Here is a 19,566-nt window from a genome sequence, read left to right as displayed (position 1 = left end):
AAAATTTTAAGTTTCCAGATCAAATTACTCTTAAAGAGATAAAGGACAAATATGTGTTAGGTGTTCCTAAATTATATTGAGTCCCTGTTGGAGCAAAGTCCAAAGCAAACTTAGATCCAGAAAATGATTGGAAATTACTTTGTAAGTCTTCCTAGCAAGAGCAATTAGGAAACTATATCCTTGTGTACCAAAGATGAAAAAGAAACAACTGGAACTTGTATCCACTCAACTAAACCTTCCTAAAGCGAATAAAGAGTACAGAGAAACTGAATACTAGAGACACAACCCACTACTACTAAAAAATGATGTAGCGGAATGAATGGTGCTCAAGGCCTAATGCCTAATGCTACATAAGCTTTTCACAACAGGGGTGCCTAGTTGGCTCAGTCAGTTAAGTATCTGCCTTCAACTCTGGTCATGATCCCAGGGTCCTGCTCAGAGGGGAGTCTGCTTTTCCCTCTCCCTTTGTCCCTCCCAGGCCTCCCCACCCGTATCACTTGTGTGCGTGCATTTGCACTCTCTGTCTCTCAAATAAATAAAATATTTAAAAAGAAACAAACAAAACAAAATTTAAAAAAAAAACAAAATTAGCAAAGGTCATTGTCTGGGGGAACACAAGCAGTGTCACTGGTTCTAACTTGTGGAGCCCACATTTCAGAGGCATCATCTGCAGACTCAGTTCAGAAATCTTCTGAGAACAAATATGCAAAGGAAATAAATGTGGAGATGAAGAACAAACCTACCCCAGGAGTTAGGTATCAACTGAAAGCCTATAGAAGATACACCATCCCCAGAGGCCATACCCAATTCAGCATAGTAGGAAGTGTCAAATAGGAGAGTTTGAATGTGCTGGACAGGCACATTTTGCACAGGCTGCCCAAAATGCCTTTCTCTGAGGGAAGAGAGAATATACATCAATGACTTTCCCGCTCAACAGGAAAATGCACAATGCCAATTGACTACTTGAAAGGAGAGTTTCCCGATTAAGTTTAAGAGCGCAAGTTGTAAACTAGGGACAACAGCACAGAAGAAAGTATCATCTGAGGCAAAAACAATTTTCCCTATTTACTTGTCATATGTGAGAGTACATCTCCACTTTATATTTCACAAGTATTCTGGAGTCCTATGTTTGCCTGAATTAATAACTTCAGGTGTTAGGGTTTGATTTTTTTATTTTTATTTTTACTTTTTTTTTTTAAGATTTTATTTATTTATTTGACAGAGATCACAAGTAGGCAGAGAGGCAGGCTCTCTGAGAGAGAGAGAGAGAGAGAGAGAGAGAGAGAAAGAGAGGAGGAAGCAGGCTCCCTGCTGAGAAGAGAGCCTGATACAGGACTCAATCCCAGGACCCTGAGATCATGACCTGAGCTGAGGGCAGAGACTTTAACCCACTGAGCCACCCAGGCACCCCTATTTTTACTTTTTTTAAATTTAGTGAATGAGGGGTCAGCATGATGACCATCTTATTTATTCTGCTAATTCCTGAACTTTCTTAAAGTGAAGCTATTTTTTAGTTTCTTAAAGAGAAACTAATTAGGACTCTGAGATACTAAAGGGACCCCTGTGATCACCATGGAAGAGAACCCACGCTACAGATGCTTAAAGGTGCTCACGTCTATGCAGATATTGAGAACATCTTTGGTTGAGAGAGAGCAAAATAAAAAATCAGGAAGAATGAGTTTTAAATTTTAATTTCAAACTTCACCTTACATGGCCAAAAGAATTTAATTTTGTTCTTTAGCCATTCTTTCAGCCATTCCTACTCTTGCAACTAGTAATTGATAACTCACCAAAGTTAGCCACCTAAGGCTCCAGAAAATTAGCCAAAAAGAATTTCTGCTCTTGCATGTTTGTGATAGGAAGTGTTTGGTAAAGCATACAGTTTTGTTTTGTTTTTCCTGATCAAAAAATGTTTAAAAATAAAATTTTTTCCGCTCTCTTACCATTCTTTTTTTTTCTTTTATAGACAAGGTGAAGCAAATTTCTTCTCTTTTAAAAGATGACCAGTTGGACATATATTTTCAATGTTTCCTAGTACAAAATTGGAAAAGGTAAGAAATCTTTTGAAACTAATATAACAATAATGACAATAATTGCTAACATTTATTAAATCATTATTAAATGACAGCTGTTATTTTAAGAGCTTTAAAAATCCTAACATATCAAATCTTCATTACACCAATATTAAATATTATACCAATATTAAATATTACACCTCTTCCACGTGGTGAAAGTATCCTACCCAAAGTCATGCAGGTGTTTTTGAGAAGATGAGTATTAGAGTTAGGACATTATCTTTGCTTTGTGTAAAACTTGATAAAAGACATTGTAATTTTCAGAGCCTGGCTAGAAATTTCTAACAATGCTGTTCTATGCTGCTTTTGTTGTTGTCGTTTTGTTTTTTGATACATGGTCATGAAAAAGAAAAAGCATCTTGGGTGATTAAGTGCATATCTCTCTAACAAATTACTAGCTGTGAGATCTTAACAAGCTCATGAATTTAATATTCTTTTATTCTTCAATACTTTCCTGCAAGAAGGTATCCTAAGCACTGAGGAAATGGTGGTAAAAAGACAGAGCAAGGATGCTCTCTCGGAGACTACATTTTAGTGGAGGAGATGTATAGATATCAGGCCAACATACAGTAAAATAATACAAAAATACAGTAATATAATTTTAGATAGTTAATACTTCTTTTCCTTAATTTCTTTTTTAGTGAATTTTTAAGAAATCACCTACTTTATGGCTATTGCTGAGTTGAATAATATGTGGAAAGCATTTAGTACAGGAAAAATTATAGCTCTTGTCGCCATTATAGAAATACATATTTAACTTTTGTTTGAATCTCTCTCTGTATATAGATTTTTTTCTGCTTACAAAGCAACACATACATACTTTAACAAGATTTAAATAACATAACTGACTTTCTTAAGTATTACACAATAGGAATCTCAGTTTATCTTTGAAATTCTAGGCCCTCAGTGTCCCCAAGGTTTGCAATATTCTATTGTCTGTTCAAAATTGTTGCCTTCATTAGTAGCTTTATGGAATTTAAGATAAATATTTGCATAAGAAAGAGTTTTTATTGAAATGATCCCAAATCAACATATGCTTTGTCATTTGTGATAGTCCCCCTAGGAAGTAGAATGAATAATAAAAGACCAGCCAGATGTAGAACTTATTTAGTACTTAACAAAGAGTTTATATTTGAGGCATATAGCCATAACCATACTTCAGCTGTATTTTTGTCTTGACACATTTTTTTTCTAACTCTGCACATATAGAGAGCTTCAAGCATCTACCATCTATTTTGTCTCTCTCTCCTTTCTGTCTCACTTTTTTTTTTCTTCTTTTTTGGCTTTAACAGATTTTGGTAGAGACAGTAAATGTACTTAAAACATAGTATAGAAAACTCAGTAAATTTGCTTTAATCTGATAAATGGCATTGCTCACAGGGAACTATCCATATGTCATATGGTTGTTTATTTATGAATATAAAAACATAGTAATTGTAAGATATTCCTAAAGGTACTTTATCCTGGTCAGAATTATACAAAGTACTGTAAATTTACTCATTATAAATAAGCAGATAATTTTATTGTTCATTTTTAAAAACAGTTATGTTAAAGGTTTTATTTATTAATTTAACAGTCATTTTATGATAGTATGTATCAGAAAATTTCTTGAACAATTTACAAATATTAACTCATTTAAGAATTAATCATCATGGGGTACCTGGGTAGCTCAGTGGGTTAAGCCTCTGCCTTTGGCTGAGGTCATGATCTCAGGGTCCTGGGATGGAGCCCCAGGGCTCTCTGCTCAGTGGGGAGCCTGCTTCCCCCTCTCTCTCTGCCTGCCTCTCTGCCTACTTGTGATCTCTGTCTGTCAAATAAATAAATAAAATCTTTAAAAAAAAACAGTGTAAAATGTAAGAATTTTATATGTAACACCAAACAAAAAATGCATTTTGTGAGAATTGGCAAATAGTATTCTCTGAGATATTCATATAAATGTGTAGAGAATTGTAATTATAAGTAAAAGGGAGCAGAATTTCTCAACCCAAAATAAGTAACTACAGCACGAGGATTATTTTGAGCCAAAACCAATCAAAACTCAGCAGATCAGAAATAAATTATTTACCTTCCTCCTCAACTGCCTACATTTACATTGGAAAGGGAGTCTATACCAGGAACAAACTGTTACCAGAGATACCTTTTTACCTGAGAAACTTATCTGCATAACAGGCGAAACTGTTTTCTAAACATCTTCTCTGCCTTCCCTCCTTTGTAATCCCAAACCTCTACCTTTTTCTTTAATTCAGTATGTTACATGAACCTCAATTACCTGACTTCCCTCTGAGTCTTCCTATCTGTATGGGCTCTGCCATATGTAATTTTAGTCATGTTTCCCCTAAGAATCTGTCTTATGTCAATTTAATTATTAGAGCAGCCAAAAGAACATAGAAGGGAAGAAGGAAAAAATGTTTCCACCCCTACACAAGCTAATGTATTTCACTAATACTATATCCAAAAGGAAGATCTTATATACTTGGATATTGACTTTTAAAGTTCAAGTCTTTTTTTTTTCCCTTAAATTTGTGTCTCATCATAGTTCCCCAGCAGATTTTAGCTATAAGTACAGTTATTGGCAATAATATAATAAGATCAATTGCTTATATTAGACACCAGAAGATTTTGTAACCCTGATCCACATACCAATTAGCTGAAAACTCTGGAAAGAAAGAAAAGAAAAAAAAATGTCAAAGAAAAGAAAGGATATATTTCAACTAATTAATAAACTAAAAGTTAAGGATTATTGAATAAATTATATGACACACTAGTCTGGATAATTTTGCCATTCTAATGGCAAGGGGTGTGGGAGCAAGGATATCCTGTCTCCTTCAAGGTCCTTCTATGTGAACTAAGAATCAAATTGACATGAGAGAAATTAATAGGAGAAAATCAAATTTAAAAGTATATTTATGGGGAATCAACACAGGCATGGAAATTCTAAAGACCCTCAGGCAAAATGAGGCATGTATGTTATCCTGAAGTAAGGAGTAGGGAGTGGGGCCTGGGACTTCAGAGAAAAGGAATGCAGTTCACAGAACAATAAGAGCATATGTTTGGTAATTAGATGTTTGCCCTGCTGTACAGATGGGTCACTCAGATAAAATTTATCTCTGCTAATAACACTTATTGTGGGAAAGTCCCCAATTTAGATTCTTTTATGCTGTGAAGGGAGGGGCAAAAGTTCTTTGTGTCCATAGGATTTCAGTTCCTGTCAACTCAGAATAACCTTCATACCAACATGGCCCATTTGGGGACAGCCTGCCCTTGGCCTCTATACTAAATAGGAATGAAATCAACATTAGCTAGTAATATCTTGACATTTTTAGCATGGTAATGTAGATACACCATTAATCATATGCCACTATGTCTTCACTTTGGGACATCATGCTGTTACCCAATGATCCATCACAGCTGCTTACTCAGGAAATGATTGGGTAAGCCCTAGCACAGGGCCCTGGCCAACTACTCCATCCTGGGGAATCCTGAGGGAGCTGGACAAATCAAAATCTTAGCTCTTCGCTGGTTCTGCCAACATCATTGCTGAACAAACTTGGATAAACTCATCACAAGAGAAACCAATAACTCAAGAGACCAGGGTTTGGAAAAGAGAAAGGGAGAAATTTATTTTGGGTGTCACCAGCTGGGGGAGATGGCAGGCTCAAACCTTAACAACCGACCTCTCTGCCAGCAAAATGTCTACCTAAAGTTTTATAGGAGGAGGTTCAGGGGGCTACATGGAAGAGAGCAGACAGAGAGCATGTGATTATGGGTGGGGGTTGGTATGTGTTCTATCCATGATCATGGGCAGGGAAAGGAATATGTGGGATATGGTCTTACAGGCATTCCATTTCTATTAGGGCTTTTCTGGCCTAACTGTTGGAATGGTCCTATCATTATAAAACATCATTGTCAAGGTGTCAAGAAAGTGCAGTAAGAAATAAGCACTATTAATTAAATTGTCTTGTCTATTTCTGGTTTTAACTGTTGGGGCTCGCTGATAACTCTTTGTTATATCATTATTACATACTCTGTGATTGGCCCTGAACCTAGGTCAATTACTTGCCAAAGCACAAAATCACCTGACTTGATTAACAAAACTGAATAGTTCTACAAAGGTGTTTGGAAGTTTGATCTTGAATTACTTTTACTTAATGTTTATCAAAAGTCTATCATGATTGAATAGTAGTAGCTGATGAATTTGCATCCTATTCCCCTTTGTAAGTATGTCTCTTGTTTAATCTAGAATCTAGATGACCAGGCAGCAGTCTACTTGGATCTTATTGAATGCATTTTCCCCTTGGAAAAGTTTCCCCAAAATGTTTTTTGTTCAACAGTATTTGTTTAGATCTTAAAATATTGTGAGGAATGAAACTCATTGCTACAAGGATTTTGAGAATAGTATGCCTTACTTTAAGCTATGTTTTCTTTATTAGAACACTTAGAACAAATTCTTTTCTGGTTTTGGCATCAAGAAAGCTCTGCCTCTTCTGAGTAATTTTTGAGACTAAACTATATGTCTACCTATATGTTCCTCTTTGAGTTGTTTGTTAGGAAGCTTTAAAAAATGGCTTCGGGGGTACCTGGGTGGCTCAGTGGGTTAAGCCGCTGCCTTCGGCTCAGGTCATGATCTCAGGGTCCTGGTATCGAGCCCGGCATCGGGCTGTCTGCTCGGCAGGGAGCCTGCTTCCCTCTCTCTCTCTGCCTGCCTCTCTGTCTACTTGTGATCTCTCTCTCTGTCAAATAAACAAATAAAATCTTAAAAAAAAAATGGCTTCGTCCATTTATCAAGCTAGTATACTTCGAGGCAGAGTTTTGTATATGTTTTATGTTGGTCTCAGCTATTGGCTAGGAATGCCTGGGGCACTCACTTGGGCCTGTACTGCTTGTGGTGAGTCCCACAGACAGTTCTCAAGCAGAAGACAATGTTACGGCTAGACCTGCCCTTGTGGTTCATATTACTCTTACAAGATGTACTTCAGCAATAACCATCACAGAACTTTGAAAAAAGTTTTATTACTCACAAATCCTGGAGGGTGCACGGTACACTAAGGGTCACACAGTAGAAAGTCATGGATAGAAAGAGAGAGGCTTTGACCTGGAGTTCTGCTTTTATTGGGGTCAAGAGTAGGGTGCTTAGGATTTTGTGGGTTTATTTTTTATTGGTAAATTTAAAACCCAAGAACAGGAATTATAATGTGGGAATGGGAAAGTGGGGGTCACTCAAGGGGTAAATTATCTAGGTCATCCAAGGCTTTCTGAAAGGGACTTCATGGGTGGGGTGGCCTGGTTGTTTATCTAGTTGTATAGCTGGCAGTGTATTTATTTGAGATGGATGCCTTTGAAATGGATGCCTCTGCAATCAAAAGCTTAATATCACAGATACAGTCTCCATCATAGGAGTAGTGCTCATAGAAATTGGCTAACCCCAATTATAATGGCAGCAATGGCCTGGAGAAAGCTGCCAGATAGAGCAGGGTCCTCAGAAGGGCCTGGTGAGGAGAGAAGACACAGAAGCCTTGGTGATTTAGTCTTTCCTGGAGCCCAACCTGGGGGAAAAGTGAGAGAGAGAAAGAGAGAGAGATGGAGTCCAACCCGAGCCAGTGTGTGAGAGGGGCAGGAGGCTTGGGGGGCCTTCAGCTTCTGGGCTGGGGCTTGGGGGACTTTCAGATTCTGGGCTGGGTTTCAACCTCTGCCCTTCCCTGAATTCATCCAGTAGTTGCTACATTGTTTCTTATAAATGAACATAATGACTCCAGCCAGCTCAGCCAGGCTGGCAGCTAGAAGCTGGATGCGCCTGTGTGGGGCTCTCACAGAAATCCATTATTACCTTCCCTTGCTGTGTTCTTCAGAGGGAGGCTGACACCAGCAGACTGCACTTCCCAGCCTGACTGTGTTCAACCTGTGGGAGGCACTCTTGGAAGATTAGCTGGAGTCCAGAGGATGAGAAAAGCCCCCATGTCTCTCTTTTTCTGGTCATGTTCTAGTGACCTTTCTTCCCTGTGGCCCTGGTTTCTGCCAGACTGACCTACAATGGGTCTAGCTCCTATAGTAAGACTCCAGTCCTTATATCCCACTAACACAGCCTCATCACATGTTCTTTCATTTGAGGATGGCAGCTGCTTCCTGCTGTTGCTAATTTCTGTGTTGCCTCACTGTACCCTTTTTGGTCACTTTTTTGGGTTATCACCTGCATAAACAATTTCTTCTTTTAAATTCACTTTATTAAAACATGATTAGAGCAACTTCAATTTTCCTGGTAGACCCCAGTAGTTATCTTGCTGAATTTGTTGTATTTCCATATAAGGTAACTTAAATTCTGTTGGAACACAGCAGAGTCTGGGTAGATAGGGAGAGAGGAGAGAGGAAGATGGACAGTAGTGGAAGGAGATGGGGTGACGGTGGGGTGAACAGAGAGACAGAGACAGGGACGAGGTATTCTACATTTGGTTATACATAGATTCCTATGGTATAATTGTTTTCAGAGTTGCATTATTCAGACTGCAATTCATTCAGGTTTTTAAATTCATTTTTGCTTCTTTCTTATTCTTTATGAGGTTGTTGTGAAAGAATGTTAAGAAATCTAACTCATGAAAAGAGTAACTGTTTTTGCATGATTCTGAAAGTAGCTGCAATCTTATAATACTTTCTATTTCTCATTTGGATTTATTTTCAGCATTCTTCAGTCTTGCCTAAAATAACATTTCTTGGTTACATACTCTTACACTTTGAATCGATTCAAAAATTATGTGCAAAATCTGAGTTTTTCAAAGAAAGACACACTTGTTTCTTTTTAATGTCATTAATATTAATCATTCCTAGAGGTTCCTGATATTAACATGTGGGGAGTATAATGGAGATATTATAAATCTGTTTAACCTTAGAGCAACCTAACAGCTGTCTTATTCCATATGTACTCCAGACATTTTTTTTCAGAATTCTTTAATGAGACATACTTGTATTATTATATATACATGATTTTAATGCTTTGTTAGGAGTTTACATTTTTTAATTTTTCTTTTTTTTAACATTCCTTTCTGACATGCCATATGTCAAGAAAAAACACGTGATATGTGAGTTGTAACTCTTCAGTAGCAGATGTACGTCCATTGGAGACCTCGGGTTTCCTTTTGTTAAATATTTATGTGACATTCACACCACAAACTGCCTGTTTCAACAGGCAGCACTGACTTTTTTTTCTCTACACAAATCTTTATATAATAAATATATTGACAAAGGCAGCTACTCTCCGTTTGCTAAATAATAATTATCAAAATAAAAATCAGCAATTATTACAAATTATAATTTTAAACTTTTGAAGCAAAGACTCTCACCTCTTTTAAAGCAAGGATAAAGTTTTGCAGATTGCTATTTAATAATTCTGGTATGTAACTGCAATGCAGAATTTCTTTCTTTTTTCACAATGCATGAATTTCTCTTATCTCAGTTTACTCATGATGTATACTCCACATCTTTCAATAAGATTTTGGAAGGTATAAAATTAAGTATACAATAAAAGGGAAAATGAAATTTTAAAATAAGTTTAAGACTACAGATAAAGTACCAATATTAAATGATAATTAATTGTTATACATTTCTTGAAAAGTAAGGCCTAAGAAAGCAAATACTGTATCACTCACAAAGTATACTAATTCACAGGTATATATATATTTTTTCCAGAATTCAAGTGGGAATTTACCTTCTATGACATTTAAAAATAGAGTACAAAATATCTTTAACTACAACAAAGTTATCTTAAAATTAATTTTAATTATTCCAGTGATACCTATTTAACTTACATAGTTAAATTTTCCAGAAGATAGAATCACTGCTTTAATGGAAATTCTTCCACTTAATAAAAATTCTATGAAGTGGAGGGTATGGTACTAAGTCAACATAGAAGACTAAGACATAAGGTCCAGACACTTTACTTTTTTTATATACTTTTACTTAATACTGGAACAGAACTTGGAAAATGTAGTAAATAGATAGTTAAAATGTCCATTAGGCTGTCCTCAAATGTCAGTGTCTTAAAAGAGCCTGTGGCAGGTAATGGATGGCAGTCAAGACATGATTGAATTCTCTGATAATTATATTTCATTTAGATATGTTGCTAATGTGAAATTAACATGCTATATGTAACAGAGGCAAGGGAGAGAAAGTCATCATTCTACTTTACATTTTTATTTAGAATTAAAATTAGATTTTTAATCTCAAAGATAATTCAGAATTGTTGCTGCATTAGGTATCAGTAGTTGGATGTAAGTTTGTACTCAGTTAAGAGCTTTGGATCTTCTCAAGTGCTATGAGAAAATGTCAAAAGTATGAACTTTAAACCACAGAAGATATGACAGTGTGAAACAAAAAGTTAGTAGCTCTGTATATGTCTAAATTACACAAAGAATTTTATCAGGCCATGATGAATTTAACCATAAAGCTGAAAAGAGTTCTGGTGCTATCATTTAATGTCTATTGATTTTAATGTTGGAGAACACATACAGAATACAACCATTTTTGATTTTGTGGAATTGATACTGAGATGTCGTTGTAGGCATCAATCAGTCATCAAGCCCATTCTCAACATAAATCCAGTAGCAAAGTGCCGTAAGTATGAATGATAATGTTTTATTTTGTATTTTTCATGGAGGAAAGGCATTTATTCAATTCTTTAAAGTATCTATTGATTATAGATAAATAGTAAAAAGATAGGAATAGCCATTTGACAGCCATTTAAAGTTGGGTTTTTATCTGGGTATAACTGATACAGTAGTATAAGCATAGAAGATAACTAGTTAGGATTAAAAGAATAAATAAAAATTTGTACAGAAGGAGGAGAAAAGAATAAGAAAATTAATATTAATGTTTAAAGAATCATATTGCTCAATTGTCCTATGTTAGCTAACTCAGGAGTCTAGTTCAAGGAATTTCTGGGTGTTACAACTATTCAGAAGATAACAATTAGTTTGTAACATTTCCAAGAGAAGTTATGGTTTATATCCAAGGATTTACATGGTAACTGATAAAAAGTACCTTTTTCTATCAAGCTTTAACTTTGAACTGGCTTGAAGGACTAAGAAAATGTTGGCCAGTCCATTGTGTTGGCTGAAACTCCTTTTTAAACTAACTATATTTACTTATAATTTACTTGCAGTCCACTTCCAGTTTTTCTCTTCCAAGATCTATTCGTGATAAAGTGATATGTGTACTTTTAATGCCTACTGAGAGTGTGATTATTCTAAGTATGGAGGCAAAATCTTAAGAAAAACCAAATCTCTGTGTTTTGGGGGAGATGCCACAATTTAAGGAGGAGAGTTACTTTAACAGCTTCAGTATTTGTGACAGTAAATCTTAAAGACTTCTCTTTAGGGAATGATTCTAGCATTCTTTTTCTCACATAAATTTAATTGCCTTACAGTCAGCTTTCAGTTACTTCTGGCCAATCCTACTGTATCAGAGTGCCCTATCACTTCACTTCTATCTCTTGTCACAATAATTTGGTTTGGAACAATCATAACTATGAATGCACAGTTGGGCCAAGAAAAATATTTCATAATTTTTAAGTAGTGGTATTACTTAAATTCATATATTGTGTGTTTACTTCTATTCTCTGAAAAGTGGGACCACAACTAAAGTACAACACGAGCTGCAAACTCTTATTGAAGGATTATAGTCTGAAGGACAAAAGTGAGGCAAACTGATAAATTTAACCACATTAACTATGAGAAAGATTGGCTAGGAGGTGAAGCAGCTAAGTTTACACAAGAAAACCACTAAAGTTAAAGTTAGAGGTTAACATACACAGTGCAGAATCCTCACATTACAAATTTCTAGAAAAATGTAACTCTAATTCTAAAGTCAGTTCTGCAGTTAATTAAAGATAAAATCTATGCTTTTAAGCCAAAGGTGAAAGAGTTTGAAAGTACTACAGGAACTTGGAAGTCAAGTGATTTCTAGTCTCTGAAGCAACAGAAAAATGATTCCTAGGTATAGGCATACCTCATCTTATTGTGATTTACTTTATTGTACTTCTCAGATACTCTGTTTTTTTAAACAAGCAACACTGCATGGAGCTAGTCTGTCAGTGCTTTTTTTCCAATAACATTTTTTCACTTCATGTCTCAGTGTCACACTTTGATCATTTGGGCAATATTTCAAGCTTTTTCATTATGATTATTATATTTGTTATGGTAATTTGTGATCATATCTTTGGGGTTATTATTGCAATTGCTTTGGGGTGTCATGAACTGTGCCCATATAAGATGGTGAACTTAATCTATAAATGTTGTATGTGTTCTGACTGTGCCCCCAATTAGTCATTTCCCCCCTCTGCTTTGGTCTCCCTAATTCCTGAAGTACAACAATATTGTAATTAGGCCAATTAATAACCTTATAACGATCTCTAACTCTTCAAGTGAAAGGAAGATTTATACATCTTTCACTTTAAATCAAAAACTAGAAATTATTAACCTTATTAAGGAAGGCATGTCAAAAGCTGAGATAGGCCAAAAGCTAGGTCTCTTCAACCAAATCAAACAGTGAGCCAAGTTGTGAATATAAAGGAAAAGTTCTTGAAAGAAATTAAAAGTGCTACTGCAGTGAACACACAAACACTAAGGAAAGAAAACAACATTACTGCTGACATGGAGAAAGTTTTAGTGGTCTGGATAGAAGATCAAGCCAGCCATAATGTTCTCTTAAGACAAAGCCTAACCCAGAACAAGGTCCCAACTCTCCTCAATTCTTTGAAGGCCAAGGGAGGTGAGGAAGCTGCAAAAGAAATGTTTGAAGCTAACAAAGGTTGGCTCAGGAGATTTAAGAAAGGAAACCATCTCCACAATATAAAAGTGCAAGGTGAGGGGCGCCTGGGTGGCTCAGTGGATTAAGCCGCTGCCTTTGGCTCAGGTCATGATCTCAGGGTCCTGGGATCGAGCCCCGCATCGGGCTTTCTGCTCTGCAGGGAGACTGCTTCCTCCTCTCTCTCTGCCTGCCTCTCTGCCTACTTGTGATCTCTCTCTCTGTCAAATAAATAAATAAAATCTTTAAAAAAAAAAAAAGTGCAAGGTGAATCAGCAAGTGCTGATGTATAAGCTGTAGCAAGTTATCCAGAAGATCTAGCTAAGGTAATTAATGAAGGCGGTTATATTGAAAAACAAATTTTCAGTGGAGATGAAAAGTCTTCTAATGGAAAAAGACACCATCTAGTTCTTTTATAGCTAGAGAGGACAAGTCAATGCCTGGCTTCAAAGGTTTGAAAAACAGGCTGACTAATGCATCTGGTAACGAACACTGAAGCCAATGCCTATTAACCATTCTGAAAATCCCAGGGCCCTTAAGAATTTCATTACATCTGCCTTTGTTCTGCCAGTGAAACAACAAAGTTTGGATGACAGCACCACTGTTTGCAACTTCATTCACTGAATATTTTAAGCCCACTATTGAGACCTATCTCTCAGAAAAAAAATTCCATTCAAAATATGAGGGCTCATTGGCAATGCAGCTGGTCAACCAAGAGCTCTGATGGAGATATACAGCAAGGTTAATGTTGTTTTCATGCCTGCTAATACAACGTCCATTCTGGAGTGCATGGATCAAGAGGTAATTTTGACTTTCACGTTGTATTATTTAAGAAATATATTTCGTAAGGCTCTGGCTGCTATACATAGTGATTCTGCTAATGGTTGAAATAAACTGAAAATCTTCTGGAGAGAACTCATCATTTTGGAAGCCATTAAGAATGTTCATGATTTGTGGATCAAAATATCAACATGAACAGGAGTTTGGAAGAAGTTGATTCCAACTTTCATGAGTGACTTTGATGGGTTCAAGACCTCAGTAAAAGAAGTAACTTCATATGTGGCGGAAACAGCCGGAGAAGTACAATCAGAAGTGGAACCTGGAGATGTTAATGAATGGCTGCAATCTCATGATAAAATTTCCATGGATGAGAAGTTGCTTCTTAGGGATGAACAAAGAAAGTGGATCCTTGAGATGAAATCTACTCCTGGTTAAGATGCTATGAGGATTGTTGTAATGACAACAATGGATTTAGAAAATTACAAAAACTTAGTGGATAAAGTAACAGGAAGGTTTGAGAAGATTGAACCCAATTTTGAAAGAAGTTTTAGTGTGGGACAAGTGCTATCAAACAGCATCCCATGCTACAGAGAAACCATTTATGAAAGGAAGAGTCAATTCGTGTGGCAAACTTCATTGTCTTATATTGAGAAACTGCCACATTTACTGTAACATTCAGCAAACCACCACCCTAAGCAGTCAATAGCCATCAACATCAAGGCAAAAAGATTTCAACTTGCTCAAAGCTCACATATATGATGCTTAGCATTTTTTAGTAATAAAGTATTCTTAAATTAAGGTATATACATTTTTAGACAAAATGCTATTATACAGAAGAGTATACTATAGACATAACTTTTATATGCTGTGAGAAACCAAAAAATTCTTTTGACTCACTTTCTTATGGTATAGAACTGAACCTGCCAAACATTCATTCATATATGCCTGTGTTATTATGGTTTAAGGCAATTTAGCTTAATTTACCACTTGATCTTAATATGACTTAGTTAAAATATATACATATATATTTTTAATTTATTTCTGAAGGAAAAATAACTTTTGTTCAACTATGGTAATGTTCTCTTTTGTCCTGACAAAGAAAAAGAAAAGAAGGGAGAAGCCGAGCAGGAGGGAGAGAGGAAGAAGGAAAGACATTTTTTGTGTTAATGAAACAACTTGAAAACATACTAGATTTCATTATATATTAGCCTAGCATTTGTGCAAATGAAAAAATTGTTGCTAAAATATCTCAAAAGGTAAACACAAGAATGGAGGAGAGGAGAGGAGGGGAGAGGAGAGGAGAGGAGATGGAAGGAAAGGAAAGGAGAGGAGAGGAAAAGGGAGAAAAGGAAAGGAAATAAGTCAATTTGTGCCTGCAATTCAATCAGGAAAATCAGAGCAGTGAGCTAATTAGAGGCAAGGATAACAAATTGAAATGACAATCTTAAAATTTAAGATATACACTTCTGGCCCTCATAATGCGGAAATATTTGTTTATTTGCTGCCTTCATCACTGTTAGGATTTATCTTTTTCTCTTCTTCCTTGGGTTTCTTTTTTTTTCTTTTTTGCAGCCCTTCTGAAAGGAAACAGACACTCTACTCTTGAATTGCCTTCCCTAAGGAGTCAAGATACACTCTAAGAACTTTCTGGGGAGCTCCTGTTTGCTGGAACATAAATTAAAATCCAGCAAATGGATTTATCAATTGTTACCAAAAAAAAAAAAGATGCTTATAGGCTTAATAGCCACTACAACATTAGCAACACTTCTTTGATCATAATAATAGCATAAACTGGACATTATTGCAATAACCATCTTAGTTCCAAAGCCAAAAGAGCTTAATAAAATGGCCTTATACTTACAACAGATAAATGTGCCGTATAGCTGCATTTACACTTGATTGAAAGCTACGTTGAGTTATATGCCATTCTTTGGAGAGAATTTTACTTTTAGATTTATTTTTTGGAAAAAATCAAGCAGCTGCTTTTAGTTTAAATTGTTTACTCTTGCTAAAAGCGATGGCAGTCCAGAAACATTTTTCTATCAAAGTTTATCTCCACTTGTTAAAGTTTAGATAAGAGACTGCCAGATTTTCTGCTTCAAAAGAGATAAGAACAAATGTAACCACAGACACTGCTCATTTATCACTAGCATGTACGGTTTTACAGAACAAAGTAAAAATGTGTCTATCTCCACTAAGAAACAGGATACATTTGAATTACACCAAGAAGGAAACATCAGATATTTAATTTCAAAAGATAGTGGCACAGTTTTTGTACAAGAGGAGAGAATAATTCGTAACCAATAAAATAATGAATTTTTAAAGATAAAGTTGATAAGTTGGTTTTGAACTTCATTACACTCAGGTGTTTTTTAAGGGTTTTTGAAGAAGAAGACAGTGTTTTAAAACAGTCATTTCTTTTTAGTCTATTGCTCAGGATTAAAGCATAATGATTTTTTTTGACAGAAGAAGATTGTAGATTTGTTGATATCTATATAGTATCCTTTTTTCTCAGCCACTAACATTTATATACACTTAAATAAATTACTGAGAATTATTAATTATTACAGACAAAATAATTCTTGGTAATTATTCTGTAGATGGTATAGTCTAGGCATGATGTTAAGCACAGAGGATTAAAAGATAGCAAATAAAGAATTCCAGAGGGAGGAGATGTCTTTAAAAAAAATACAATTAATCAGAATGTAGTGACGTAGGGATTATGGCAGAAAAATAAGTGATCAATTTATGGATAAGGCAAGATTCATGGAAAGAAAGACATTGAATCTGGGACTTGGAAAATAACCAGGACTATACCAAATAAAGAATGAAAAAAGGAAAGGTATTCTGTTTAAGGGACATAGTCAAAGGCGCGGAATCATAAAAAGATATTAAGAGTTTGGGGACAAAATATAACGTGACTTTTACCAGGTGCAGAAATGGTCTGGTAGGAAACAATGTAGGAGATAGAGATTTGGGCGAGCTAATGAAGTTAATTTAACTGAACCTTTGGCAGTATAGCTTGGTAAATTTCTGTCATGGCAAATAGGCCACTATGGCTCAAATATCTATCTCAACAAATTGAGAAGATGTTTCCACATCACATCATACCAAAAAGTTTGTATTTAACTTTAGTCGATGAAAGAACTCTGAATTTAAGCTAGGAAAATAACACAATGAGATCTGTCCTTGGGAAATTTCTGTGATACTGTAGAGTATAAGAATGTGAAGGAATTGAATTGCACAAGACCAAGGGCACGTTAATTTGGCCTTCTCATCACTCTTCTTCCCCCTTTAGTAAAATCACATTTTGCTTTTTTTCTGATTCTGGGAGCAAGGAGCATCGTAACCTACCATGGCTGGTTTAATTATAGTATCCTTCATCTCCAGCTATGGTAAAGGGCCAGCGATAGGTACAGATGCCTTGCAGAAGAAATTTGGATTTCCCCCCCAGATGATTATTTTTATTCTTTTTTTTTAAAGATTTTTTATTTATTTATTTGACAGACAGAGATCACAAGTAGGCAGAGAGGCAGGCAGAGAGAGAGAGGAGAAAGCAGGCTGTCCGCAGAGCAGACAGCCTGATGCGGGGCTCGATCCCAGAACCCTGGGATCATGACCTGAGCCGAAGGCAGAGGCTTTAACCCACTGAGCCACCTAGGCACCCCTATTATTATTATTATTCTTTTATCTGTTGCTGCTAGGGAAGAATTTACCTTCATTGTAAAGACAAAGCTACTTGCAACCTTAGAACTAGCCCCTGTGGGAATAGCTACCAGAGAATTATAGATTGAAGCTGAAGAGAGGAAGAGAGGGACTCATCCCAGGTAGAATTATATCTTCATAGCCAGTCTTCTCTGAAAACAGCCCCATCCCATTTCTCAACTTTATGTATGGGACTATAGTAGATCGAGTGTGAACATGGCACCCATTCTTCCTCTGCCTTTACCTGTGTCCTTTGCAATGTGAATTTTCAGTCCTTTTCATTAAGAAGTGAGTCTTTTTCTCCATCTTTGAACTGGGAAAACCTTGTGACTTGCTTTGGCCAACAGAATGAGGTGGAAGGGACTGTGTGCCAATTTTGAGCCTGGGCCTCAAGAGACATAGGGCAAGTTGTTCTCTTAACAACCTTGCCATTCCTGTGAGAACAAACCCAGGCCAATCTGCTAAAGGTTGAGAGTCCATGTGGAGAAGAGCTGAGTCAACCTAGCCAGTTGATAACCCATCTGCCCCCCACCCCAGGTCAGACTCACAAGCTAGCCTAGCCAAACCCAATTCCTATCAGTAGAATTACTTGCCTAACTCAGAGTTGAGAGCAAAATACATTAGTGTTATATTCCAATCGAGATTTTATGATTGTTTCTGTTACAGCATTATTGTGGCAGTACATAATTAATACAATAAGCTAATAAATGTTCCCTTTTTGAATAAGTTAACTGAATTTGAGATTCCGACATAACTAAATTGGACCTTAATGTAACTGGTTAAGAAGGCACTTTAATACCTAGAAGAGAGTTCAAGCCTAAAAATCTATGGAGTATACAAGGCATTAATATTAAAAATCAGTCTGTTGATGGGAATGCAAGTTGGGCAGCCACTTTGGAAAACAGTGTGTAAGTTCCTCAAAAAAATTTAAAATAGCACTACCCAGTGACCCAGCAATTACACTACCGGGTATTTACCCCAAAGATACAGATGTAATGAAAAGAAGGGCCATATGCACCCCAGAGTTCATAGCAGCAATGTCCACCATAGTCAAACTGTGGACAGAACCAAGATGCCCTTCAACAGACGAATGGATAAAGATGTGGTGCGTATATACTATGGAGTATATACTATGGAGTATTATGACTCCATCAGAAAGGATGAATACCCAACTTTTGTATCAACATGGACGGGACTGGAAGAGATTATGCTGAGTGAAATAAGTCAAGCAGAGAGAGTCAATTATCATATAGTTTCACTTTCTTATGGAGCATAAGGAATAACACGAAGGACATTAGGAGAAAGAAAGGAAAAGTGAAGTGGGGGAAATTGGAGGAGGAGATGAACCATGAGAGACTGTGAACTCTGAGAAACAAACTGAGGGTTTTGGAGGAGAGGAGGATGGAGGGTTAGGTGAGCTCTTGGTGGGTATTAAGGAGGGCATGTATTGCATGGAGCACTGGATCCATAAACAATGAATCTTGGAACACTGAAAAAAATTAAAATAAAATAAATTCAAGCCTATTCATTCAGAATGAAAAAAATAAAAATTAAAAAAATAAAGTAACTGACTTTATTTTTGTGATTGATTCTTCCATGCCATGTGAAATAATCCTCTGTACTACTAGTGGCACAAGAACAACTTGGAAAACAATACCATCCATCATTATAAGTGTAACAAAACAGAAAAGATAAACACTAAGAGAAACACCAAGGCCTGGAATTGATTGGGTAATGGTGGTAAAATTAGTTAACTTTATGTTGGACACTTTATATATCCTGAACACAATTGTATGTGCTTCATCCTATAAGGATTTTATTACTGTCCCCATTTTATGGAATTATATATGGGAAATAATGTATAGAGTCTAATAGGTTGATAGTCAGTTTTCTCATACTATTGGTTTTCTCTAAAGACTCAGGTGGATAAATTTTAAAGATCAGGATTATTATGAATAAGCCAACATTTATTAGGCACTTGTGTATTATTATTAGATGTTTTAATGGGATTTTGATGGCATTTTACTGATATTAAGTCTAGGCAGAAAGAAATAACCATATTCTCTCCTGCTCATAAAAACTAACCTCTTGTCTTGCACTACTATGTGCATTTCCCTGTGGAATTATTCTTAGTGAGTGGCAACAAAGTGAGGATTAAAGTGTCCATTGAGACAGGATTCCATAATCCCAAGGGAGAGTTCTGGTAAAACTGAGTTGG

The 19,566-nt window shown here is 36.1% G+C and overlaps 1 pseudogene; it reads left to right on the top strand.

Annotated features, from left to right (window-relative positions):
- The first annotated feature begins 5,435 nt into the window (after positions 1-5,435).
- LOC123951537 lies at positions 5,436-17,903 on the top strand (annotated as a pseudogene).
- The last annotated feature ends 1,663 nt before the right edge of the window (positions 17,904-19,566 follow it).

Source organism: Meles meles, chromosome 10 (assembly GCF_922984935.1).
Source record: "Meles meles chromosome 10, mMelMel3.1 paternal haplotype, whole genome shotgun sequence".
Classification (NCBI taxonomy): Eukaryota; Metazoa; Chordata; class Mammalia; order Carnivora; family Mustelidae; genus Meles; species Meles meles.
This window is presented reverse-complemented; position numbering and strand designations above follow the sequence as displayed.